This window comes from Lithobates pipiens, unplaced genomic scaffold (genome assembly GCF_037356315.1).
Source record: "Lithobates pipiens isolate NorthernLeopardFrog02 unplaced genomic scaffold, aLitPip1_a1.2 Scaffold_16, whole genome shotgun sequence".
Lineage (NCBI taxonomy): Eukaryota > Metazoa > Chordata > Amphibia > Anura > Ranidae > Lithobates > Lithobates pipiens.
Genome location: NW_027507748.1, coordinates 297845723 through 297871870, shown reverse-complemented (window position 1 = coordinate 297871870; position 26148 = coordinate 297845723).

Here is a 26148-nt window from a genome sequence, read left to right as displayed (position 1 = left end):
TGGAGTTTAAGAAAGGTGGATTAATAATAGCAGGTGATTTTAATTGCACTATGGAACCTTTGATTGATAGTACATCCTGGGTACAGGGGACTGGGAATGCCCAATTGAGGATACTAAAAAAGAAATAGTATCAGAACCAGCTGATGGATGTATGAAGAATACAGCATGCTAAAATACGAGTCTATACATTCCACTCCCCTGTACATGGGACATACTCAAGAATTGATTATTTCCTGATAGAATATAGGCTATTGGAATCAGTGTTTAGTACAGGGATATGCAATTAGTGGACCTCCAGCTGTTGCAGAACTACAAGTCCCATGAAGCATAGCAAAACTCTGACAGCCACAACAATGACACCCAGAGGTAGAAGCATGATGGGAGTTGTAGTTTTGCAACAGCTGGAGGTCCACTAATTACATATCCCTGATTTAGTAGAAATATAGAAGTTACATCTTTCTCAGACCATGCCCCAGTGACTATGAAAATTCAGATAAGTGGTTCAAAATAGGGCAAATTTATGAAGATTAAATGAAGAACTAATCCAAGGAAAAGAAGCTGAAGATAGGATAAAAAAAGAGTTAGAACATTATTTTAAAACAAATGATACCGGAGAAGTATCAGTGGCAACGCTATGAGAGGCCCATATAAAAGGAATCATAATAGCAATGGGGGGGGGGGGGGGGGAGAGAGAGTAAGAAAGAGGGAAGCACTAATGAATGAAATCTATGATTTAGAACAGGAGAATAAAAAAAAGGAGAGAAAGCAATATACTGTGCGCTCACCCTAAAAAGAGATTAATTAAAAGAACTAATAGAACAGGAAACCCATAAGATCTGTAAATGAATTAAGAAAGAAAGGTATCTGGGGGAAACAAGACTGGGAAGTACCTGGGCAGAATAAAAAAAAAAAAAAAAAGTTATATAGAGAAAATCCAAAGTAGCACTGGGGAAATGGTATTTACAACAAAGGAGATAGCAGTGGTATCTTAAAAATACTATGGAGAACTGCACTCAATAAAACAGAAAGAGACTCCAGAACATGAAAAGGAGAGGATAGAGAAAATTAAAACCTTTCTGAGGGAAGTGAGCATAAATAAAATCCCAGAAGACAGAATAAGCGCCGTAGAAGGAGCTATAACAAAAGAAGAGATAGGCCGGATCTTAAAAGAAACCTCAGGAAAAAATCCTGGCACAGATGGGATGATGACATTTTACCATAAGATGTTTAAGGAAATATTAATTGCCAGGCTATGCACCTACAAGAACGGGATAGGAACAAGATGGGAGATGAGAAGCGATTCCCTAGCGTCTGTCATTACCATCATTCCAAAGGAAGGGAAAGACCCTATGTTGAAGTTACAGACCTTCATTTTTTATTTATTTTTTGCTGTAACATTAAAAGGTTACTTTTGCCCCTCCTTTTTTTTCCGTTTTTTTTGATAAGCTGTGTACTTAATGCCCCCGGGTGGGGGTATTGGGGGTGCAATGGTCTGATGGGGAAGGAGAGTATGCTTATGGGATGTTTGGGATGTATGTTGTGGAAAATAATTGTATATTTTGTGGTTGTGTATCTTTTAACTTGAATAAAAAAAAAGAGTTGGATAAAAAAATAAAAAATAAAAAATAAAAAAAATAAAAAGAAAAGGACCTATGGCCATTTGAGCGGCTATGTATGGCAGGAGGAACAAAGAGGGGGATCTCAAGGATCTATAAAGTGCATGTGGGATTAAAGGGGCCAGAAATACCGCCATTTATAATAAAGTGGGAAGAAGAATTGGGTAAGAGAGAGACAGACTAAGATTTGAGGAAAATTTTTAAGATGACACATACCGCGTCAATTGATAGCAACACCATAGAAATGGACTACAAATGCTTAGCACATTGGTATATAACACCTGCTAAGGCATATACATTTCAAAAGATGGTTTCACGATTATGCTGGCGGGGATTTGGGGAAGTGGAAACGATGACTCACATATGGTGGAAATGTCCACAAATTAAAAACTACTGGAGAGAGGCATTGCAGCTAATCAAGGGGATTTCCAATATAGCAGAGGAAACGTGGAGGTGTTTGTTTCATGGGGCGAGAATGCTAATTAAACAATACATGAGAACATTGACTCCCCATCTAATGAATGCAGTTAAAAGTCGAATACCCCAACAGTGGCGGGAGAAAACCCTACGATGTAGAGTTGGTGTAAGAAAGTGGATGAGGCTAATATGGAATATCTTAGGAGGGAATGGAAGGATTGAAAGTAAGTGGAAGGTTTGGGGAGAATTTAAGCAGACAAGGAGATATGTACAACTAAAGGAAGTAGCCGAAGAGAGAGGATGGGAGTCTTGCCAGAATTCAAGTAATAAAAATAATTAAAAAAAAAGAGAGAAAAGTGGGAAGAGAGGGGGGAAAGGGAAAGAGGGGGGAAAGGGGGAGAGGGGGGAGGGAGGGGGTATAATAATGGCAAATTGTGTCAGTATTTTGTTTTATTTCTTGGATATAAATTTGTTATAAAGAAAATTAATAAAGAAATTGAAAAATAAAAAATGGAGTTACATTGCGGGACACTTTTTTTTTTATAAAGGACTTGTCCCAAACTGTCTCCTGTCATTTTTCCCATCTTTTACTTTTTTGGTGATTGTGTAGGGTTACTATGTACCCGATACCCATTCACATAGGGAGGGGGCTGGGATCTGGGGGTCCGTTTGTTAAAGGGGGCTTCCAGATTCCGGTAAGTCCCCCACCAGCAGACCCCCACAACCAAGGGACAACCAAGGGCAAGGGTTGTGGGGATGAGGCCCTTGTCCCCATCAACATGGGGACAAGGTGCCTTGAGTGGACCCCAAAGCATCCTCCCCACGTTGAGGGCATGTGTCCTGATATGGTTCAGGAGGGGGGGGCACTCTCTCAATCCCCTCTTTTCCTGCAGCCTTCCTGGTTGCATGCTCAGATAAGGGTTTGGTATGGATTTTGGGGGGACCCCTTTCTTATTTTGGTGCGGGGTTCCACTTAATATCCATACCACAAACAAAATGCCTGGTAATGGACGGGGGGGGGGGACACATACCATTTTTTTCAATGATTTTTATCTATAGTGCCGGGATCCAACAAAACATTACAGCCATGAGCAGTTTTAAATTACTTTTTTTCTTTAGAAATGTAATTTGTTCTAAACACGGGAAAGATGCACTACTTTACAGGCATACTAAGGACACCCCCAGGCATGATATTTAAAGGAATATTTCACTTTTATTGTTTCACTTTTATTATTATTAAAATCACTGCTCCTGAAAAAAATGTGTGTTTTTAAAACTTTTTTTTGCCCTTCAGGTCTGGTATGGATATTAAGGGGAACCCCGTGTCAAATTAATAAAAAAAATGACGTGGAGGTCCCCCTAAAAATCCATACCAGACCCTTTATCCGAGCACGCAACTTGGCAGGCCGCAGGAAAAGAGGGGGGACGAGAGAGCACCCCCCCTCCTGAACTGTACCAGGCCACATGCCCTCAACATTGGGAGGATGCTTTGGGGGTCTGCGACCCCTCAAAGCACCATGTCCCCATGTTGATGGGGACAAGGGCCTCATCCCCACAACCCTGGCCGGTGGTTGTGGGGGTCTGCGGACGGGGGGCTTATCAGAATCTGTAAGCCCCCTTTAACAAGGGGACCCCCAGATCCCGGCCCCCCTGTTTGAAATGGTAAGGGGGTACAAAAGTACCCCTACCATTTCAGAAAGAAAGTGTAAAAAAATTGTTAAATAAGACAAACACACTTTTGAAAAATTCCTTTATTAACCAGTTAAGCCCCGGACCAATTGTCAGCCTAAGGACCAGAGGTCTTTTTACAATTTCGCACTGTACTGCTTTAACTGGTAATTGCACGGTCATGCAATGTTGTACCAAAACAAAATTTGCGTCCTTTTGTTCGTACAAATAGAGCTTTCTTTTGATGGTATTTGATTGCCTCTGCGATTTTTATTTTTTACGATATAAATGGAAAAAGACACATTTTTAAAAAAATATATATTTTCTACTTTTTGTTATAAGAAAAATTGAATAAACTCAATTTTAGTCATACATTTAGGGCAAAATGTTTTCAGCCACATGTCTTTAGTAAAAAAATGTCAATAAGCATATATTTATTGGTTTGCGCAAAAGTTATAGCGTCTACAAACTAGAGTACATTTTCTGGATTTTACACAGCTTTTAATTTATGACTGCCTATCTCATTTATTGAGGTGCTAAAATGGCAGGGCAGTACAAACCCCCCCCCCCAAATTACCCCATTTTGGAAAGTAGACACCTCAAGGAAATTGCTGAGAGGCATGTTGAGCCCATATATTTTTTTGTCCCAAGTGATTGAATAAAGACAAAAATAAAAGTTTACAAAAAGTTGTCACTAAATGATATATTTCTCACACATGCCATGGTTATATGTGGATTTGCACCCCAAATATATTCTGCTGCTTCTCCTGAGTATGGGGATACCACATGTGTGGGACTTTTTGGGAGTCTAGCCACGTACGGCACCCCAAAAACCAATCACCGCCTTCAGGATTTCTAAGGGTGTAAATTTTTGATTTCACTCCTCACTACCTATCACAGTTTCGAAGGCCAACCACAACCCCCCCCCCAAATGACCCCATTTTGGAAAGTAGACACCTCATAGGCGTATGGGTGACCCCGCCCCCTCTTGGTATAAAGGAAAACGGGTCACCCATACGTCATTGGGGAACCCCTGGCTTCCCTCACTAGCGTCAGAGGGGGCGGGGTCAGGTGACGGGTGGCCCCGCCCTCCCAATATAAGAAACGTCAGGCGCTGGGATCCCGCAGTGTCTTCTCAGTGGAGACAGAAGATGGATGCATGGATGGACTGCGCTGGGCTGAAAATCATCCATCGCTGGATCAGATCAGCCATCGCTGGACCCCGGAGAGATGATCATCCATCGCTGAATAGGAAGATTGGATTACCACTGCTGGAATCTTTTTTTATTTTTAATAAAGGAATTTTTCAAAAGTGTGTTTATCTCATTTAACCATTTTTTACACTTTCTTTGTGAAATAGTAGGGGTACTTTTGTACTCCCTTACCAGTTCAAACACGGGGACAGGATCTGGGGTCCCCTTGTTAAAGGGGGCTTCCAGATTCTGATAAGCCCCCCGCCCGCAGACCCCCACAACCACCGGCCAGGGTTGTGGGGAGGAGGCCCTTGTCCCAATACCAGACCTGAAGGGCCTGGTAATTGAATTTAGGGGAACCCCACGCTTTTTTTTAAATTAATGAATGAATTGTCAGCTCCCGTAATACAGAGAACACTCATTGATTTTAAAAGACTTTTTTTCCTGCAGAAATGACACTTTGTGCAGGGACAGTTCTAAGCATGGGAAACATGCGCCCCTTCACAGGCATACTATAGATACCCCCCAGGTACAAAATTTAAAGGAATATTACACTTTTATTGTTTCACTTTAATCATTATTAAAATCACTGCTCCTGAAAAAAACATTTTTAAAACTTTTTTTTGCATTGATCCATGTCCCCTGGGGCAGGACCCAGGTCCCCAAACACTTTTTAGGACAGTAACTTGCATATTAGCCTTTAAAATTAGCACTTTAGATTTTGAACGTTCGAGTCCCATAGACTTTAATAGGGTTCTAAAGTTCACACGAAGTTTAGGTCTGTTTGCAGGTTCTGGTGCGAACCGAACAGGGGGGTGTTCGGCTCATCCTTAATTGTCACATCTAGGATGCTCTTACGACCTAGATACAAAGATACAATTTTTCGGTGTAACTGGTGGAGTGATTTATATCATCTAGGCAATATTTTTTATTGTGAATTTTTTAGCAAAGTTTGTCTATTTTTAAAATAACCCTTTTGTAATTAAAATATTTAACTTTTAACTATGTGTATCTCGGTGCCTAGAAAGCCCAGTGTAAATGTTTCCCAAATAGTATCTCTGTGGGCATGTGGATTAAAAGTTCCTGGATGGTGACAGTATATAGGAGCAGTGGTTCAAAGGCTGTTTGACCTCCCTTAGTGTACACTCAGGTGGTCAATACCAGCGGGTGGGTGTATAGCCTGGGGGGGGGGGGCACAGACGGTGGATTGGTGTAGAGGACTTTTGGATGCAGGGAGCACTTTTAGTTAAAGGCATCATCACATGAATGAGTTCATGCGCATAGTCACTTTGGAATGTGCACTTTTTGCTGGACTTTATGCACTTTAATGTTTTACTTTCAATAGTCTTTTATTGAGTTTATCAAAAGCAACATAGATACACAGGTGCAAGAAATATGAATGTGCAAAGGCATTTTGCTTAAGAGATGCTAATAGTATTTACCAGAAAGTCAGCATTATACCGTGGACCCCCATCTGACTCAGAGACACTCCCCATCCATGTCCAAATCATGGGTGAGATAGGTGGCGAAACCCTCCCCGGTCACCCCTAATGGGATCTATCTGTGCTGGTGAAGAGGGCCACCCCCCCTAAGGGAGTAGCACCAAGCAAGAGGACAAATGCGGACTCGAACCAGGCCAAAGCTGTAATCGAACATTAATAAATTGTACTGTGTGTGCTGGAAGATTGTGAAACTGATACTTTCAGAATCAGATCAGAAGATCTGATATATATTAGAGTCATCTCTGGCGGGTAATGTGGTGTGATCCATAAGTGTTTTGGTAACTGTGCCTATGTGCAATTGACATAGGTGCACCTTGTGCAGTGTTGTTCAAATACCCCCATTGTCCGCTGCAAGCCAGGGGAGGTGATACGCATGAATCACGGGTCCAAGGATGTCAATCTTAAAATCAGTGCGGTTGTTAGTTAGCGGTCACAGTAATGAACCCATCCGTAGAGCCTCCACTGCTCCCAACAGACAGGGGATATGGCCATGACCACATCCTTTGTTTTTAAATAAAATAAAAATCCTGTGCATCAACTATGAGAACTCACATAAGAAAAAACAAAACAGAACTAGAACACATACAAGAGAAACCCCCCCTCCCCCGATCAAGAAGAAGAACCGAGGAGACTAGAGATTAGAGATGAAAGAGACGGAGTAGTGAGAGACAGAAAAGAAGAAGAAAAGAAGAGGCAAGAAGAAGATCTTCAGTGATGGTACAAGACCCGCTCTCCTACACAGCACCCAATGAATTGGAGGTGGGGGAAGCCAAGGAAATGTATTGAAGCCAGGGTTCCCAAATGGCCTCATGTTTGGCAACCGTGTCCAAAAGGATGCTAGTTGTCTTTTCCTGAGTCATTATCCAAGATATTTTCCTTTTAACCATTGTGAAAGAGACTGAAGGCTGCTTCCAGGCCCGAGCGATGGTCAATTTGGTACCAAGTAGGATGAACATAATGAGGCATTGTTTTAGTTTCGGTGTGCCAGGGTGATGGAAGTTAAGACGAGCTATGTGAGGAGTCTGGGGAATGGGTCTGTCCGTAAGTTTCCTAATGATTTGGAAAACCTTGGTCCAGAGGCCTCTGAGCTTGGGGCTATTTTTGGAATTCTTAGTGGGACTAGATACCACCTCATCAATACTTTCAGATTAGCCTCAATCGGTGTTATGTTCAATAAGCCCTTGTATGCAGTGGTTGAAGTGTTATGCCATTCCCTCAGACTCCAGCTTCACCCCAGGTCCTTTTCCCATTCCCTCATGTAGAGAGTTTTGGAATTAGCCGAAGCAAGTGATCGGTATATCGCAGTTATCCCTCCCCGCTGCCCCATAGCTTGACCACACCACACCTCATATGCCGTAATTGTCAGAGGGTTGAGTTTAGAGTGTCCCAGAGAACGGATAAAATTAGAGATCTGGTGATATCTGAACCTCTCCGTGTCAGGCATTTCCAGCTTTCTAGAGTAATGAGCGTGAGTTAGGGGTCCTGCGGAGCTGACAAAGTGTCCAATTCTATAAAGCCCCCTATCCAGCCACCATTGAAATGCCTTAATGTCCATACCCGGGAGAAAGAGAGGGTTTTGGAAGATATGTGAAAGTGGTTGCCAATGTGATATCAAAAGTGAATTTCCTTTGAGCGAGTCCCAAAGATGTAAGGAGTGGGACAAAGTTGGTGCCAGTACGGCAGGTCTATTTTTGGTAGAGCACCATAGGAGGAAATCCAAGGTGTATCGGGAAACTGCCTGACGCTCCATATGTACCCAATCAGGGTGTGCTATTTTAGAGTATATGACAGAGAGTTGTGACAATTGAGCTGCATGATAATACCAGAGAAAGTTTGGCAGGCCAACCCCTCCCTGTTCCCTGGTGCAATAAAGGGTCCCCTTAGCCACCCTGTGTCCCTTTGATCCCCAAATAAAACGCAATCTTAGATTGGAAATTTCTAATCTGGACCCCAGGAAGCACTTTAATGTTTTATATGCACTTTGCGTATCATTGCACTGCAGTTCATTGACACTTATGGATATATGAAAGCTATTATTTGTGTGGATTTCTATGCATTGCTTTTATTAATTTAATGGCATTGTGGATAGGGTAAGCACAGCTCTTGTTCAAAATAATTTTTAACAATAATGTTTACCTTTTTACTTTGGGTGGTTTTACAAAATCTGGTCATTTTGTGGGTGTTTCTACAGTTCTGGTACTTCAAGGGTTCAAAAAAGTGATAGGTAGGCAGATACATAATTTATGACCCTTGAAAACCTGAAAGCGCTCCTTGGATTTTGGGCTCTCTATGTGGCTAGGCTGTGAACAAGGCTCATGCATGTGGTATCTTCATACTCAGGGGCTGCATAATGTGTTTTGGCATGTAATTTAAGCTCATGCTGTGTGTGAGAAATAGCCCAATAAAATTAACAACTTAGTGTAAGAAATACAAAATCATTTTCATTTTCTTTTCTTTTTTTTTTTTTTTTCAAAACATTTTATTGCAAGAAAAAGAAACAGGGTAACATGCATACAGAATCACATGTGTCGTTAACATTGTAAGAAAGAAAAAGAAAGACCAACAACATAGTCCAGTGTATAGCAATACCGTAGTGTCCATATCAGGAGCATTTTGTATCTATGCAACTCTATTGTAAACAAATATGAATATAACAAGTATTGGATATGTAAGATAAAGAGGCGAGGCCGTGGTGTGAGAACCAATGTAAATTTGGTTCAGAGGCTGAGGCGCTCAGACCGGGTTCAGTATATGGGGTATGAAAACAACCTATAAGGGAAATAGAAACCTCCTTTGTTGGTCAAAATAGGCCTCATTAGGGATCAGTGTAGGGGATGGATAACCAAACCAAAATCAATCTGAGATGTCAGGAATCCCCTTCACATAGCCCGGGCTAATGAAATGAGGGGCAAAATAATCCATTGGACATCTCCACTGGAGCTACGTCTTATATTCGCTGGTAAACTCTTTGGTTACATTTGTGAATCTTAGCGTAACAGATTATAGTAAGAGGCATTCTTCCGGTTAGGACGGGTATATGGGGGTTCTTTCTTTATTTTCTAAAAACTTGTGGCAAAAAATAGCTCTTATAAAGACTCACCATGGCCCTTAGCAAATACCTTGGGGTGTCTTCTTTCATAAATGTGGTCTTTTTGGTTTTTCTACTGTCCTTGAAATTCATGGCCTTAAAATATGTATTTATGATATCAGATGTGTGGTTTATGCCAATTGAAAGCCTTAAGGTACTCTTTGGATTTTGGAGCTCTCTATTTGGTAGGCTGCATAAAGTGTGACACAGACACTGATCCTCATAATTAAAAGGAGTAGAAGAATATGTTTTGGGAAATAATTCTAAGTGTGTCCATGCTGTGTGTGGTGAAATAACTGGTTAAAATTACAACATTGTGAAAACAAATTCTATTTACTGTCTCCATTTTCCCCCAAAAAATGTAGCAGACAATGAGATCTTCAAAATGCTTTTCTACAAATTGAAACACATAGCCACTATAAGACCAACTCAAAGCTATACTTTTTATCTGTAAGAGTTTTGTCCTTAACTTTCTTGATACCTAAGTCATAAGGAAAAAAGGCATCTTGTGTCATTATGATCATTGTATTGTTGACTGAATTCTGTTTCCATGAGCTAGCAATATGCTCAAGCAGAGTTTTATGAATGTCCTTCACTGATGAACCTATTTTTAACATAAGCCTTAAGGCAATTGTCTCGCTTGCATTGACCTTGGGCTGACGTGATTTCACATGAAATTCAGAAAGGCTAACCTGGAAACTCTTAAATCATTTGTGAGCAGAAAATGTACAAACACTGTTTATCCCACCGTAATATTATTTAAGAAATGAAACTCATGAACAGGGCAAAGGGAAACCTAAGGCATATTTTAGGAGACTGAGACATTCCCCTCTTGGTGTTAAACAGCATAATTCTATGTCTGTTCTGCCTCAGTCCCCATGAATTTCACTGCCACAGGATACACTATTGAAATATATCAAAGGTGTCGGTAGCTCTGCAGGAACAATCCATTTCTCATCTGCAAATCCAGCTCAGTAGAGAATGTCAGATTTGGCATGCAATCTTTCAATTTATTTGAAGTCTGCTTCCTCTCTGAACAACACAAGTAACTCATCTTATTTGTTCCTAAAGGTACCTTTTCAGCCTATAGCATTAATACATCACATTTGTTATATTGTCTGTCTGTGCATTAATAGGACTATATGCTGTATAAACAATGGCTATCCTCTTGTGGCCATTTAATTCAAATTATTTTTTTTTCATCCTAATTAATCTTGTGAACTGTTGATCCTTAGGCATACTGAAAAAAACTGTCAATATGTGTTTATGTTTCAATAAATGCATGTGTCAAGTATATGAGGGAATACAAAGAAAAAATTAAGAAATATAAAGGCAAATGTATTTTGGAAATTCACCAATAATGCAAGAACATTAAGAAATATAAAGGCAAATGTATTTTGGAAATTCACCAATAATGCAAGAACAAATGACTCCCACAGTCTCGGGGAGATCCCAGTAGTAAACCTGAAGTCCTGGAAACTTCTCCCCGTGACCAAGTACCACAAGGTGGCTATGAGCCTTTGCTCTGGAGTGATGGAAACCCTCATACATGTGTCCTGCCTCTTAATATAGGGGGTCACCAATGCCAAGAGTTGGTGAAAGCAGGGGTCCGTCACCCGGGGGTAATTCCGAAAATCATCCGGATTATTCTCCTGGAGCTCCTGCAACAATGGCATATGACATAATTGGTCATGATTAAGCAACCAATTTTTGGTCCAAGAACTCCTCCTGTTCCTGGACTGGACTTGGGTCAAAGCAATAACTCCTAGCCCAATGTTCTCTCCATTCAATCCTCCATGCAACATGGCTGGTTGACGAATGGCCATTCAGAAACTAACTGAAAAGCCCGAATCAACACTCACCAAACTTCTACTAACATTTGAGAAATGAACTTCCTCTTTAAAGTCTTGTAGTACGTTTAGTACAGCACTACATTTGTGATGTCGACTGACAATTTGTGTAACATTAGTATGCAAGACAAGATCCTGGCACACATGCTTTTGACAAAAATCAGATGCTCGGTTGGCCAACAATTGTACCGTGTGTATGAGGCTTTACACTTGCATGCTTTGCTATACATTTGCACTAGATGAGGGGATTTTGTAGGATTTGAGTCAGGTGTAAGATTAACCTATTATACCAAGCAGATTAACCCTATGATTAACCTTATGGGAGCCATCTTAATTGGTCTGACACAAGTCGGTCTGACTTTGAAAATGCTCCCTGCACTACTTTGGTCTGACTTTGATCCTACTTCAGCCCATTGAATAACACTGAAGTTGGTTCAAAGACGGGTCACCATCTTGACTGATCCGACTTTGGAATGCAACTTGTGTTCTGATGATCTTGAAGGGCAACACCATGCAAAATAAAAAAAAGGCATGGGTTCCCCTTCCAGGAGCATTCCAGGCCCTTCAGTTTGCCATGGATTTTAAGGGAACCCCCACGACAAAAAAACGTGTGAGGTCACCCCCAAAAATCCATACCAAATCCATACCAAACCCTTATTTGAGCGCACAGCCTGGCAGGTCAGAAAAGGGGGTGGGGATGAGTGAGTGCCCCCCTCCTGAACCATACAAGGCTGCATGCCCTCAACATTGGGGATGGGTGCCATGTTGATAAGGACAAGGGACTCTTCTCGACAACCCTGGGCTGTCATTGTGGGGGTCTGCAGGAAGAGGGCTTATCAGAATCTGGAAGCCCCCTTTAAGAAGGGGGCCCCCACATCCCACCTCACCCATGTGAATGAGTACCTACCCATTCACCAAAAAAGTGTCAAAAAGTAATAAAAACACAGAGACAGTTTTTGACAAGTCCTTTGTCAACAGTGTTCTCCAATATAAATTAATAGTCAATCATGATGCCCTGCTGCACCACCATAACACAGTGTGCCACTACTTATATTGATGTCATGGCCCATGGCATGATGGGGCAGTGATGTCATAATGGGGTGGGGCCTCCTTATGACATCACCCGGTGACTGCATCCCATGCCAATTTAAGTAGTGGAACATTGCGCACCTAGCATTAGAGCAGGAGAGAGCATTATGTCAACATCGGAAGAAGAGCAGAGGGAGAAGACCCAGCAAAAGAGGGAGAAGACCCAGCAAAAGAGCTAGAAGACAGCAGAGAAGACCCAGCAGAGGCAGAAGACAGTGGACAGATGCAGAAGAACCTGAGAGGGCTAGAAGACTTCAGCAGAGAGCGGAGAAGCCCCGGAGAGGGGAGAAGAACCGGCAGAGGCAGAAAACATCAGTAGAGGAAGCAGAAGCGCTGGAGAGGGGAGAAGAAATCGCAAGCGACACCAGAGCTGCCTTAATAAATAACTTTACAAACCTGTGTACTGCGTTTTATTTATGACATTTTTATTTTTTAGGCAAATGGGTAGGGGTACAATGTAAACCATACTCATTCACATAGGGTGGGGGGTCAGGATCTGAGGGCCCCCTTGTTAAAGGGGGCTTCCAGATTCCGATAAGCCCCCCTGCCCACAGACCTTGACAACAAATGGCCAGGGTTGTCAGGAAGATACCCTTGTTCCCATGTTGATGCTTTGGGGTGGGAGGCATTTAGCCTGGTATAGTTCAGGAGGGGGACACTTGCTCACCCCCACCTTTGTTCCTGACCTGCCAGGCTGTGTGCTCGGATTAAGGTCTGGTATGGGTTTTAAGGGCACCCCCACACCATTTTTTTGGTGTGAGGTTTCCCCTTAAAATCCAAACTAGAGCGAAGGGCCTGGTATGCTCTTGGAGGGGGAACCCATGCCGTTTTTGCATGGAGTTCCCCCTAAAGATTCATACAAGACACAGTGCCTGGTATTTTAGGGGATCAAAGTCAGATCCCTGTTCATACATTTAGGATGTAATCTGCCAGACACTTCTGTGTGTTGTTTAGTAGAGGTATGGACTGAATCCGGGAGTATTCCTGTATGGAATCTTTTTTTAACAATTAATGTATTTTTACATTTTCAATTTTTATTGGAAACTATTTTTTTTTCTTTTTTTCTTTTTTTATAGTTTTATATTTTACATTTTATATATTTTGGAATAGTAAAGGAGACCTATGTTGTTTATATATTTCTTAATATTTTCAAAAACATTTTTTTAGCATTTGCATTTTTAAACATAGTTACTTATAATATTTCAGTATCCATTATTGTGATTATATCTGAGCAGGCTTTGGGGCTTTTTAGTCTCAAACATTATATTAACCGTAATTCGTTTTTTTTCATTTAGATTAGGTGTCACTAAGCTGCAGGTTGGGGTGGATGCGTCCTGTTTTAACCCCCAGGGGTTTCCAGCATAAAGTGCCTCCACTATATAAGACTTGTTGATGACGTTGCATTCTAGCCTCCAATCCCAGATGATGCCTTCTAAGGGGAAATGCATGGGCAGAGCTAGTGGTGTAATGTCTGCATGCATGGGTCGATCGAAAAGAGTGGTGGCCATGTTTGTGGATATTTTTGTTTGCCTTGATGAACTACTCTATCTGTTAGTGCAATCATTTGGGGGTTATTTAGGAAAGGCAAATCCACTTTGCACTACAATTGCAAACTACAAGTGCAAAGTGTACTTGGAATTGCACTGAAAGTGCACTTGGAAGTGCAGTCGCTGTAAATCCGAGGGGTAGATCTGAAATGAGGGGAAGCTCTACTTATTTTATCATCAAATCATGTGCAAGCTAAAATGCTGTTTTTTATTGTCCCCCTTAGATCTACAGTGACTGCATTTCCAAGTGCAATTTCAAGTGCACCTTACACTTGTAGTTTGCACTTACAGTGCAAAGGGGATTTTCCTTTAGTGAATAACCCCCTTTGTGTCTTAAATAAACTTTTTATACAGTAATGCACTGTGAGTTCTCCTCCTTTTCCTTGACATACACATATTTGCTGGACTTATCAAGACTTTCATGGATGAGTGAGCAGCAAGGATGAAAGTATATTTCACCAACCAAATACAGGTGTTCCAGTAGAACTACTTTTGACGGAAGGCCTGTTTTGCTCCCTTGACCTCCATAAACAGAGCAAGGGGCTTCTGCCTACAACAAAACATTGGGATAGAGTATGTGGCAGCATTTACAAGTATCATTAGTGATGGGCGAACAGTTCGCCCGACGGTTGTTTCGCAGCGAATTTCGGCTGTTTGCGGTCCGCCCGATCGGCGGACTATTGGCGCGGTTCGCCCGGCGGACTTCCGTGTTTACTGTGTAAAAGAACTTTGACCTATGATGACACATCCATCATGGGGTACAGGACAGTCAATTGAGACATTACAGCACATGGACACTTGGACATTCCCCCTAACTTATAAATAGACCCGATCCGGCGGCCATTTTACATTCTTTCTTCTGTCACTATAGGGAGAGGTTGCTGTGTGGAGCAGGGAGAGATTGCAGTGACCCAAATCGCTAGCTATTTGGTACACAAAAGTTCTTTTCAGGACTGGTATAGGTGTTAGGTGTAGTTCAGGATATAGGTTTGCTGTACTACTGATTGTTGCAGCAGCCTGAGTGTCTTTTGTCAGTTTAGAGAAAGGGACAGGACGGTGTGTGCTACAGGGACAGTCAGTTTAGTCATTAGCTGTTACTATCAGGTCCACAAAAGTGCTATTCCAGTTATTGTTCCAGTAGCCTCTGTTTTGTCAGTTTATATAGGGACAGGCAGGAAGCTGTGTGTGAGGCAGTGAGGGTCAGTTTAATCAGTAGCTGTTACTATATTAGGTCCACAAAGGTTCTTTTCAGGACTGGTATCAGTGGTATGGTAATAGGCTTGTACACGTATAATATTCTTTCTTCCAAATATAGAAAGAATATTATACTTGACTGCTGCCCTTCTGCTGCAGTCTGCTAATCAGTCACACACAACCTACTTGTTCCACAAAGGCCCTTATAAGGACTGGTAATAACCTGGTGTAGGGTGCTATAGTACATAGGGTTGAGTGAGGTACAGTCTGATATTCTATAAGGACTGGTATAGGTCCACAATACATAGGGTTGAGGTGCACTACTGCTGACCGCTGCCCTATACTGCAGCAGTCCTTCATCGGTATAGGGACTGACGTACATTCTGCTAATCAGTCACACACAACCTACTTGTTCCACAAAGGTCCTTATAAGGACTGGTAATAACCTGGTGTAGGGTGCTATAGTACATAGGGTTGAGTGAGGTACAGTCTGTTATTCTATAAGGACTGGTATAGGTCCACAATACATAGGGTTGAGGTGCACTACTGCTGACCGCTGCCCTATACTGCAGCAGTCCTTCATCGGTATAGGGACTGAGAGTTTTGTCACAGGGTAATTAAAAAAATGACAGGCAGAGGAAGAGGCAGACCCTTCCGCAGGGGTGGTAGGGGTAGGGCAGGAGCAACAGGCTTGAGCCAAAGTGGGAAGTTGTAGAAGGTGCGCTCAATTACTTTAAAGGACGCACCAGACTTGGTTGAGTGGCTCACTCAGCCTTACTCTTCTGCACCCTCCTCATCCTCTCGATCTGCACCCTCTTCTTCACTCTCTTCTATGTGCACCCCCCAAAGACACTACCACCAACAACACCACCACCACCACTACCTTCCGCTTGAGTCACAGGAATTATTTTCCGATCCATATCAAGACATTTCTGATGCGCAGCCACTCTTGGTATTGGATCAGGAAGAGGAGGTAGCAACAACCGCTACTCAGCAGTCTGACGACAGTACCCAGATCTGCCCAAGGAGGAGGTTGGTCCCCGGTGTTGCTGCCTACTCCGAGATCTCTACTTATAGCGGTGGGGAAGGTGACGTTGATGATGACGTGTCTAGTGATGTCATGTGGGTGCCCATAAGAGAGGAAGAGGAGGGGAGTTCAGAGGGAGATATGGACCAGCAGATAGGGAGGAGAAGCAGGAATAACTTACATTGCACAGGAGGGACAAAGCAGACTGCAAATGTATCAGGAGCGAGTCATCGACCATGTACGGTCACATCTGGCGCTCCCAGGACACCGGCACATGGTTCCGCAGTGTGGGCTTTTTTTAATGTGTCCGCTGCTCACAATAGCGTTGCCATCTGCAATCTTTGCAGTCAACGCATTAGTCGTGGTAAGCCCAACACTCACCTAGGGACGACCGCCTTAAGAAGGTACATGAGCAGCCATCACCGAGCCCAGTGGGAGCAACGGAACACACAAAGCCACACTCCAGGCTCTCACCGTCCAGCCTCGTCTTCTACTTCTCCTTCTCCTCTCTCCTCACAATTGTCCTCCACTACACCTTCCATCACGCCAAGCTCACATTTTTCTGCAAAAAGGCAGGCTTCCATGGGCCTAATGTTCGAGCATAAAAAAATGATGACGGCGGATAACCCTCTTGCCCAACGGTTGACGGCTGGCTTGTCAGAACTGATAGCCCGCCAACTACTGCCATATAAACTGGTGGACTCGGAGGCCTTTCGCAAATTTGTGGCCATTGGAACACCACAATGGAAGGTCCCAGGAAGGAAGTATTTCGCAGAGAAGGGCATCCCAGAGCTATATGGCCATGTTCAGAGGCAAGTGAATGTATCTCTGGCACACAGTGTCGGTGCCAAGATACATCTGACCACGGACACGTGGTCTAGCAAACACGGGCAGGGAAAGTATATCACTTTTACTGCCCACTGGGTGAACCTTCTGACGGCCGTCAAGCATGTAACCCGTGGCACCCGTGTAGATTTGGTTTTACCGCCACGGATTGCATGCAGGCCTGACTCTTCTTCTCCTCCTCCTCCTACTCCATCCTCCTCCCTCTCCTCCTCGGCTGACTCCTCCTTTTCCGCTGCTAGCGTCTCTTCCACTGCGCCGCCCAAGCTCCCCAGAACCTATTTGACATGCCAGGTGAGACATTGCCATGCCGTGCTGCGTCTGTTGTGCCTGGAAGCCAAGAGCCACACTGGCCCGGCACTCCTTTCAGCTTTGCATTCACAGGCAGATCAGTGGCTAACACCGCTCAATTTGACAGTTGGTAAAGTGGTGTGTGACAACAGTGCCAATCTGCTTAGCGCATTGAAACAGGGCAAAATTATGCACGTGCCATGCATGGCACACGTCTTAAACTTGGTCGTGCAGCGATTCCTTGTTAAATACCCTGGGGTCCAGGACACCTTGCGGCAGGCAAGGAAAATCTCGGCCCATTTCAGAAGATCTTACACGGCCATGGCTCGCCTTGCTGACATTCAGCGGCGACACAATCTGCCGGTCAGACGTCTTATTTGCGATTGTCCGACGTGATGGAACTCAACCTTCTATATACTTGATAGGCTTCTCCAGCAGAAACGTGCACTTAATGTCTACCTGTATGAACTCTGCGGCAGAACAGGTTCTGGGGAGCCGTTTTTTTTCACTGCGCCAGTGGCTGCTCATGCGCGACGCATGCAGACTTCTGAGGCCATTTGAGGAGATCACCAAACTGGTCAGTCACAGCCATGGCGCCATCAGTGACATGGTACCTTATGCCTTCTTTATGGAGCGTGCATTGCGTCGTGTCATTGATCAAGCTGTGGAGGAGCAGGAGCGGGAAGATGAGGAAGTCTTAATGCTGGATGAATTCCCAGGGGGGGCTACTCTATCTGAGACAAGTCAACAACAGGAGTCTGAAGAGGAGTCCGAGGTGGATGGTGCCGGGGCGGATGAGGAGGAGCAAGAAGAGCATGCTTTAAAACTTTCTGGCATCCCTGTTGTGCGTGGATGGGGAGAGGAGAATGAAGAGGACGACATTATACTGGATGATGAGCAGGAGCCAGGCCACCACACCGCTTCCAGTTTAGTGCAAATGGGGGCCTTCATGCTCCTTTGTTTTAATAGGGACCCCCGTATAAAAAGCATAAGGGTCAAGGACCAGTACTGGGTGGCAACGTACTTAGACCCCCGGTACAAACACAAAATGGCAGAAATGTTATCACCGTCACAGAGGGCTGGCAGAATGGAGCACTTCCAGGCCTTGCTTCGAGAAATGCTGCATTCTGCCTTTGCGTGCGCTGGCAGAAGAGCAATTCCCACTCCCAGAGAAGGAGTTGCGGGTACCAATCCAACAGCGCCTGCAAGAACAGGCCGGTTTGAAGATGTGTTGGTGACTTCGGATATGAGGTAATTCTTTCAGCCGACCCATCGACAGGTGTCATCCGGATCCAGCATCAGGGAACGCCTAGACCGTCAGGTGTCTGACTACATCGGGTTAACGGCCGATGTGGACGCTCTGAGGAGTGATGAACCCTGGGACTACTGGGTGGGCAGGCTTGACCTCTGGCCAGAGCTTGCCCAATTTGCAATCGAACTGTTGGCTTGCCCCTCGTCCAGTGTCCTGTCCGAAAGGTTGTTCAGCGCAGCAGGGGGGATCGTGACCGATAAGCGTACTCGCCTAGCTCACGACAGTGTTAACTACCTCACATTTCTAAAAATGAATGAGGCATGAATCTCGGAGGAATTCAACACATGTGACCAGTAGACCATGTATATGTCTATAAACGATTTTTTTAATCGAGCACACAGACCTTCTTTCTTCATTTGGCTCACTTCCTTGTCGAAAAAAGCACACTGTACTATATGCCCGTACCCTCCTCTTTGAAGAGGTTGAGCGATGTCATATTTCTACTGGGGCTGCTTATTATGAGGGGCTCCCACCATCCCTGTGCTGTGCTGACATCCTCCTGGGGCTGTACCTCTGCTGTGCATATTATGAGGGGCTCCCACCATCCCTGTGCTGTGCTGACTTCCTCCTGGGGCTGTACCTCTGCTGTGCATATTTTGAGGTGTTCCCACCATCCCTGTGCTATGCTCATTATGAGGGGCTCTCACCATCCCTGTGCTGTGCTGACATCCTCCTGGGGCTGCTTATTATGAGGGGCTCCCACCATCCCTGTGCTGTGCTGACATCCTCCTAGGGCTGTACCCCTGCTGTGCATATTATGAGGGGCTCCCACCATCCCTGTGCTATGCTCTTTATGAGGGTCTCCCACTATCCCTGTGCTATGCTTATTATGAGGGGCTCCCACCATCCCTGTGCTGTGCTGACTTCCTCCTGGGGCTGCTTATTTTGAGGTGCTCCCACCATCCCTGTGCTATGCTGACATCCTCCTGGGGCTGCTTATTATGAGGGGCTCCCACCATCCCTGTGCTATGCTCATTATGAGGGGCTCCCACCATCCCTGTGCTATGCTCATTATGAGGGGCTCCCACCATCCCTGTGCTATGCTCATTATGAGGGGCTCCCACCATCCCTGTGCTATGCTGACTTCCTCCTGGGGCTGCTTACGGTGCAGGTGTCATTGCTGTATATCACGGTGCTCATGTCAGGGCTCTCTATCACGGTGCTGCTGTCAGTGCTGTATTTCACGGTGCTGGTCTTAGTGCTTTATGTCAAGCTGCTGATGTCAGTGCTCTCTATCATGGTGCTGCTGTCAGTGCTGTATATCACGGTGCTGGTGTTAGTGCTTTATGTCACGCTGCTGATGTCAGTGCTCTCTATCACGGTGCTATTGTCAGATGACTCTATCACGGTGCAGGTGTCATTGCTGTATGTCACGCTGCTGATGTCAGTGCTCTCTATCACGGTGCTGCTGTCAGATGACTCTATCACGGTGCAGGTGTCATTGCTGTATGTCACACTGCTGGTGAACATCTCCTGCACCCTCTTTTTTGCCTACCCTGACCTTCCCTCTCCTCCATTGCCTTCATGCGCTCCACAGTCCTGAATTGTCACAACGATTTCCCATATAAAAAAAGAATGCTTGTAGTTGTCGATCCCAGATTCACCTCATACATGTGTTATGTCATTGGCCATGTGGTGGGACTATGTTTGCACAGCTATTAATTATTTTGTGGCTGCAAATTTGACCTGTAGGTTTGCAAAGTTCGCCTCCCATTGAACGTTATGGTTCGCGAACTATCAGCCGCGTTCGATGTCAGCATTCGCGAAACGTCCCGTCGAAAGTTCGTCCATCACTAAGTATCATGCTGCTTGTATACTTCATTTAGCAAGGTAATGTGTTGCAGTAGGAAGAATACAGAGTCATGAGGCAATGTATATGAACATTCTGTATTTCAGAATTCTGAAAGTTTATGGCATGGCCAGAAAACATAGCAAAACATCTTGTCTTTTCCACAATGCCAAGTTTTATTTACAAGTATCAAAGTAGATCCTAGAATAACACACCAGCTCATAATTAGTGAGAGCATTGCTAATTAAATTTTTTAAAATTAATAATTCATTGCTTTAACTACCATTTTGTTAGCTTTGAGTTAAACTTTAAAGATGCAATACTAAGGCATATAGCCAATGGAAAAATATTTAGTAAGTGTTATTTAATGCTATAAACTTTTCAAAAAGTATTTAAATTTTTTGGTGCAAAACAGCTGATGTCATGGTTTTTCTAACACTAGAAAATGCCTTGATAAAAATGATTCAGCTTATGCCATACGTGACAGACAAATGTGGAGTGACTTTTTTCATGCACACATGTACAGTATTTGCTATGCACACTTGTATGATTTGCATAACCAAGTGTACTTTCTGTAGTGTGCAATGTTATGTAAGGTAAGTTATTATCAGTTTTATCTTCAGCCCTGGTGAACTAGTATTTTTTTAAGCATCGAAGAATAAAATGTACTCCTCCCACTAAATGTTTAAAACACAATATATAGGGCCTGATGTATTACAAGTTGTCACCCTCTTTATTAAAAAGTATTTTTATTTAGAGATTCATTTTGGAAAATAGATCTGGGATTCTTGGAAAATATCTAGTTGCAGCTTGTCACTGGTTAATATATTCTTTTAATTGATAGGAAACATTGGGCAGCTCTGTTATAATATTTCCTCTTCAATGAGTGATCTTATTAACCAACTGTGAAACTAAAACCTATATCCTACTAGGTAGACTATGCATGTGCCGAAAGCAGAAATGAGCACAGAGGACAGTTTTGCAGGGAAAGGTCAATACATACAGGATGATTCTCCTTTCTTCCTTATTCCTATCTTTGGTGTGTTCAGAATTTATGTGTGTGCACAAAAAAAATGTCATAAGTAAGAAATAAATGAGTTACAGTTAGCTTTGCCAGTGGTGTACCCAAAAGCTTAGTTAATTAGGCCAAAGTAGAAAAAAAAAGATAACTGGGAAAAAGTAATATTTCCCAGGGTTCTCATTTTACTACATGTAATGGGGGACTATGCTGAAATAATATCTTGCATCAAAATCTCTTGCTATTTTTGATACATTTAGAACTCCATAGCACACATTTGCAAGTGGTAATGCACTATAACAGACATGCAGAATGTAGGATCAGATAAGATGTCATGAACCAACCATGGAAATCGCTGCCATAATGACAGCTGCTTTGATTTAGCAAGTTTACAATTCAAACAAATCAAATATTGAATGTCGAATGGATATCCACTTGCTTAGCGGGGATTGCCGGAGCGATCCCTGCTGAGCAGGAAGATGACAGGTCCATCTCTGCACACTGCACAGGGACGGACCTGTCAGAACACCACTCTCTCCTATGGGAGATCGGATGACGACAGACCGCAGAGTCCGTCGTCACCTGATCCGATCCAATGACGGATGAAAAAGTAGGTTTTTCCTCCGTCACACTTTCGGAGAGGGTCGGATGTCAGCAGACATGTCACCGCTGACATCCGAAGCCCTATAGACCTCTATGTAGCATCCGTTCAGGTCAGCCTGAAAAACTGACAGGCGGACCTGAATGGATCGGTAGTGTGAAAGAGGCCTTTCCATTTTTTTTTCTTTTTCTATTATTTCGTTTTCATTATCATTCAAAATGGCAATGAAATAAATATACAGCACCTATATAAATGATAAAACGAATGTACTTTAGGATAAATCACAAGTAGAGATTCAAATAAAACCACAGAGTTGTCATAAAACTGTATTTTACTTGTTATATAGTAACTGCCACTCAGTATATTTCTTTCAGAAATAGCAACTTCTCCTACTGGTCAGTCAATCATATGATTACTGAAAAATGTTATGAACTGCTTTGTGTATGTATTAATTGTGATTGGCTATAAGACATGATTATTGAAATACAGTGCCTTCAAAAAAGTATTCATATCCCTATGACATTTTCCACATTTTGTCATAGTTTCATAGTTAGTAAGGTTGAATAAAGACACCTGTCCATCCAGTTCAACCTGAGTGAGTGTCTACAATTGTCCCTATCCCTGTACATTGCACACTCACATTGGTCCCTACCCTCAAGGAGCCCACAATCCAAAGTCCCCGATCATATACTAGGGCCAATTTTGGACAGAAGCCAATTAACCTACCTGCATGTCATGATACAACCAAAAACGTAAATGTATTTAATTGGCATTTTATGTGATAGACCAACAAACAGTGGTGCATAATTGAGAAGTGGAAGGAAAATTATGATGATTGGTTTTCAATTTTTTTTACAAATAAATATATGAAAAGTGTGGCATGCATTTGTATTCAGCCCCCTTTACTCTGATACCCCTGATTAAAATCTATTAGAACTAATTGCCTTCAGAAGTCACCTAATTAGTAAATAGAGTCCACTTGTGTATAATTTAATCTCAATATAAATACAGCTGTTCTGTGAAGCCCTCAGATGTTTGTTAGAGAACCTTAGTGAACAAATAGCATCATGACGGCCAAGGAACACACCAGGCATATTAGGGATACAGCTGTAAAGGAGTTTAAAGCAGTGTTAAGTAATATAAAAAAATCCCATGTTTTGAACATTTCACAGAGCACTGTTCAATCCATCATCTGAAAACAAAAAGAGTATGGCACAACTGCAAACCAACCAATACATGTCGGTCCACCTAAACTGACTGGGTGGGCAAGGAGGGCATTAATCAGAGATGTAGCCAATAGGCCCATGGTATCTCTGGAAGAGCTGGAGAGATCCACAGTTCAGATGGGAGAATCTGTCCACAGGACAACTATTAGTCGTGCACTCCACAAATCTGGCGTTAATGGAAGAGTGGCAGAAAGCCATTGTTGAAAGAAAGCCAAAATAGAAGTCCTGTTTGCAGTTTCTGAAAAGCCATGTGGGGGACACAGCAAACATGTAGAAGAATGTGCTCTGGTCAGATGAGACCAAAATCAAACTTTTTGGCCTAAAACCAAAACTAACACTGCACATCACTCTGAACACACCATCTCAGGACAGGGAAGCTGGTCAGAGTTGATGGGAAGTTGGATGGAGCCAAATCCTGGGCAATCTTAGAAGTAAAAACCTGTTATGCCACGTACACACGACTGGACTTTTCAACGGACTTGGTCCGGTGGACTGGAATCCATTGGACAATTGGATCATGTGTGGGCTCCAGCGGACTTTTTCTTCCCAAAAGTCCGGCGGACCTAGAAATAAAACTTGCTTCAAATCCTTCAGACGGACTTGAGTCCGGTCGAAAAATCCGGTCGTCTATGTGCTAGTCTGATGGACTAAATCCAACGCTAGGGCAGCTATTGGCTACTGGCTATGAACTTCCTTATTCTACATCATCACGTTCAAATCCGTCTGACTTTTGGAGTGATCGTGTGTGGCCAAGTCCGTTCATTTGAAAGTCTGGCGGACCTCAGCTGTAAAGTCCGTTGGATTGTCCGCCGGACCTTGTCCGTCGAAAAGTCCGGTCGTGTGTACGCGGTATTAGAGTCTGTAAAGTACATGAAACTGGGGTAGAGGTTCACCTTCCAGCAGGGAAACGACCCTAAACATACAGCCAGAGGTACAATTGAATGATTTGGATCAAAGCATATTCATGTGTTAGAATGGCCCAGTCAAAGTCAAGACCTAAATTCAATTGAGAATCTGTGGCAAGACTTGAAAAGTGCTGTTCACAGACGTGCTCCATCCAATCTGACAGAGCTTGAGCTATTTTGCAAAGATGAATGGGCAAAAATGTGCAAAGCTGGTAGAAACATCCAAAAAGACTTTCAGCTGTAATTGCAGAAAAAGCTGGTTCTACAAAGTATTGACTTGAGGGGCTGAATACAAATGCATGCCATACTTTTCAGATATTTATTTGTAAAAAAATGTGAAAACCATTTATTATTTCCCTTCCACACAATTATGTATCACTTTGTGTTGGTCTATCACATACAATTCTAATAAAATACATTTACATTTTTGTTGTAACATGAAAAATGTGGATAAATTCAAGGGGTATGAATAATTTTTCAAGGCACTGTATATGATAACATTTTAACCAGTTGCTGACCCGCGTCTTGTTCTGGGCGGATGTCATATGACGTTGACCCATTCAAACAGGGCATGTGCACAGCCCCGCACTGTCGGTGGTGTTGTGTCCCCAAGACACAGCGTGTCACCGACAGGTGTGAACAGCCATTAGACATGCCTGTTTACCATGTGATCAGCCATGATCAAGTCATGGCTGACCACAGATGGTACTGCCCATGTGAAGACGTCACATGTGCGCGATCGGGAGTGCGCTGCACAGGCATTTTTCAGTGGTGGCATCTTCCCAGGAACACTGCTCATCACTAAGCATGGTAAACAGCCAATGGCTGGCGGCTATTTACCACATGATTGGCTGTGATCCAGTCACAGCCAATCACAAAATGTAAACACAGACCGGTAACTAGCTGTTACTGGCTCTTCCCTCCTCATACACCATTTCAAGCGTGAGGAGAGAAGAGCCAGGAGCAGTGAGTTACCGATCTGTGTGTGTATTGTACTGCACCAAGCACACAAATAAAGAGAACCTGTCACATTGCCCCTATCCCCCCCACAGCACCTGTCACCCATCAGTCACCACATCAGTGCCTATCAGTGCTTTAAAAAAGTTCACCTGTCACCCATCAGTACCCATAAAGTGCACCTGTCACCCATCAGTGCCCATAAAGTGCACCTGCCACCATCAGAGACTGCCATCAGTGACCATCAGCATTGCACCCGTCACCCATCAGTGACCATCGCTTGTCACTCATCAGTCACCCATCAGTGACTGTCATCAGTGACCGTCATCAGTGACCCATCCATGACCCTCATCTGTCACCTATCAGTCTCATAAAGTGCCCCAATCACCATCAGAGACTGCCATCAGTGACCGTTGCCTTTCACCTGCCACCCATCAGTGACCATCACCTGTCACCTATCAGTGAACGTCACCTGTCACCTATCAGTGAACGTCACCTGCCACACATCTGTCACCTGTCACACAGTCCATCAGTGACTATTTAAAACAAAACAATATAAAGTTGGCGCACAAATGAATGGTCTCTTTAAGAGCGTTTGACTATCTCGTGGGATGTTTGTTTATTTAAATAAATGTCCTGTAGATGGTCTCAATGTGCGGCTGTTAACCCATTATGGACTTGGCAAAAAATGGATGCAGCAGAAAAAACGATCAAAAACAGCGCATCAAAGGGACTAGTAGATTGATGTGAAAAAGACTTTAAAATGTCATTTATTAAATGTAAAAAATGAACACAGACATCTGATCCCTGCAGGATCTCAAACACATAAAAAACACCAATCATAAAACGGACAGATGTTTGATAATGAAAAGCTCCTCAGATCTCTCAATTATAACTTTGGAAAGGTCAAAACCAAAGACCAATGTGCACAGCTTTCGAATGCCTAATGAATGCAATCAATCATCTGAAAGAACCCAAAAAGTCAGTGTAAACGAATGGAACAACGTTCCTAGGG